A 3,148-nucleotide genomic window follows, 5' to 3' on the forward strand; every position below is an offset into this window, starting at 1 on the left:
GCAAGCCCATGATGAACTTCTGCCCTGTCTGATTTCCCACCATCCCCCCCGCAGGTGCAAGCATCAAGAACCCCTTTCCTTAACTATCCGGAAATGTACAAATAATGACATTTCTTTGTTACAAATGAAGTTCATGTAGCTTAATGTTCTTTCACATTATAATCTATAAGGGTATTAAAGCATCGTTCTGCTGGTCAGCAGCAACCCTGGTGAACCAAGGGAACAGCACTAAGGGTTCCACAACATCTTCTTGCAAAAAAAAATTCCTTGCACTAATCTCTCTCATCACTCTCCACCAGGATAGCAACCTTGATTTTTGCATTGTGTCTTTCAAACCCAGGCTTGCAAAAGAAAAGCATTTGAAGGAGCCCATTAAAGTGGGATAGGAGAAAAGGCAGCACCCAATTTAACCAATTAAGGAGAAAATTAGTAGAGGGCATGAGGAGTAAGCATGTATTGGTTAACTTTTTCAAAGAGCCGGCACAGGTACGATGGGCTGAATGGCTTCCTTCTGTGCTGTATGATTCTATGATTGATGCTGGTCCAACAGAATAAATGAATGCTATTAAACAATATCTACTTCCAGATGTTACATTTATGGGTAATTAAGCTTGTCTGACACAATCAGGCTTTTCAGGCCAAAAAAAAGGGTTGTTCCAATACTGCTTCCCAAGAAGTTTGAATCTAAAACATTAAAAGTTGTGTAAGTAGAATGTTTAAACACAGCTGCATTTTATATTTTATACTTCTTAGCACAATAATAGCATATGTTTGTTACATCTTTTTTGTGGTTTTGTATTTAAATCCTTATGCTATGTAAGTCTTATGTATAAAAATTATGTTTAACATGTGTATGTCACATTACATTTTGAAATGAGTCATACCTACAAATTATCACACACCCATAAAGCAAAAGATTGTGTTGGCTCAAATAACCACTTTCCTGTTAACTGCCAATATTGTCAATCTACTGTGAGAGGTTTTGCAAGAAAATAATTTTTTTAAATAATGTAAATAAATAGAATAAGAGGTTTCAAAAAGTTACCTGTACCTTTAGGAAGTTTTGTAAAGTGGTCAATAAGCAATATTATACCTATGAGACCAGCATCTTTCAACATCAGTAAGTATGCAATAGTTTTATCTTTAGTCATAAATGTGATACACTGCTTCAGAGAATTGGCTGGATTATAGTCATGGGAAAACCAATGTCATGTTTAGACTGCTGTGGGACTGCAGTAAATATCAAAAATTGCACTCCAGGTCCCAGAATATCTGTGAAGAGTGACAAGGAAGATTCCCTAGTGCTCTATAATTTAAACAAAAGTTCTTTTATGTGGTAAGTCCTCAAATTACTTCTTATGAAAATTATCTTCTCTTTACAGTTCTCCTCACAAACATCCAAACCTTAAGTGAGCATGTGCCAATTACTAACATAAAAGTGATTACAGATATTCCAGCATCTGCATGATGTTGTTTTACACTCAGCCTCCCCCATCATCATCCACAATCATTTGTATCCTCTAACATGTCGATGGTAATACCATGCAGCATTGCCATGTTGCACAGGATACAACAGAAAAAAATTACAGCCATTCTTAGGTCTGCAATGTGCTTTGACCTTGTGAAACCTAAACATTCAAATCTCAGAATATCTGATTTGTAATTGTTCTCCTTGTGGTAGTATGTTGACCGGAGATCACCGGTTACTGGCTTAGTACACAGAGGAGAAGAGTCAATTCTCTCTTAACTCTCAATTCACTTTATTCATGCCGTTAGATCATATACATATAGCTTATACGTCTGGTTAGATATAGGCATGCAGTTTACACCAGATTATACAGTCTTATACCCAAACTAAGATCTAAACGCACACCCACTAGGTTTCTCTGACACTCCCTGAGTGGTCACAGAACATAAAGGATAATACCCGAAAAGGAGAGCTGACGCTGACCAGGCGTTCCGTTCTCTCTCTCTTTCGACGTCGTCTCTACGTCCCTGACGTAGGGTCTTCCACTTCTGCGATGGTTGGTCTCTGGAGTCTTCGCTCTGCCTCCACGCCTCAGATCCTTCATTCTTATTCCGAATCTTATCTCTTCAGGCGGTGCTGTCTCTCTATTTCGTTGGTTTATGCTTTCTCGCTTTTGCCTGGGTCTTCTCCTCGTTGGCTCTGTCCCAAGGACATAGGTAGCATTACCTCATTACTCCTTTCCTAAATAAGGACTTGTGTCTTATCACATTTCCTTTGTCTTTCACAAAACTTGGTTAATTCAAATCGGTTCCAGGCAGCTGAGGCAAGTAACTGAACCCAGGTTACTTTAGTTCAAAAGTCGTTCCTGCCTCTGTGTATCAGCAGCCGACGTCTCAGGTTACCGCAGCCCCGAGCCAAAAAGCGTATGCCCCATTATGTCTCTCTTTTGGTTGGATTGGAGAGATGAATTAAATAGTGTGTATTAAATGTCAAAAACGGACTGACATTTTTTTAAAAAGCAGGTACAGATTCATAATTTGATAATTTACTTACCAACCATTCATCAGTCTATTCTTATATAAATTTGTTGCCTAGTTCAGAATTGTAAGGGTAAACTTACGATGAATGCTATCAGTGTAACTGCCCGAGGGGGTGGTGGAGGCAGATTCAATCATGGTCTTCAAAAGGGAACTGGATAAGTACTTGAAAGGAAAAAATTTGCAGGGCTACGGGGATAGGGCGGGGGAGTGGGACTAGCTGGATTGCTCTTGCATTGGGCCGGCACGGACTCAATGGGCCAAATGGCCTCCTTCCATGTTGTAACCTTTCTATGATTCTATACAGAGATCGGGAGTGTAACAGATTCGGACATCACACCAAATGGTAATCAATGTCTCATTTATTAATAGTTAAATCAAATCAAATATTAGACAACAAAGATCAAAACAATATTATCCCATTTGATCTCTGAGCAGAGTTCGTAATTAAGTTGGCGAAGTGGTCATTTCAAGTTTTCTGACAGTGAGGTAGTCTTCAGACAGCCAGATGGCCTTTGCTGATTCCTCTGACCCGAGCTCAAAAGACGTTGGGTTTTTATGACCTCCCTAGCAGAAACCTCACACCATATATGGAGTTGTTATTTATAAGACCCTTTCTAGATTAACAAAGTTGTTTTTCAAA

The sequence above is a fragment of the Heptranchias perlo genome, chromosome 26 (assembly GCF_035084215.1).
Source record: "Heptranchias perlo isolate sHepPer1 chromosome 26, sHepPer1.hap1, whole genome shotgun sequence".
Classification (NCBI taxonomy): Eukaryota; Metazoa; Chordata; class Chondrichthyes; order Hexanchiformes; family Hexanchidae; genus Heptranchias; species Heptranchias perlo.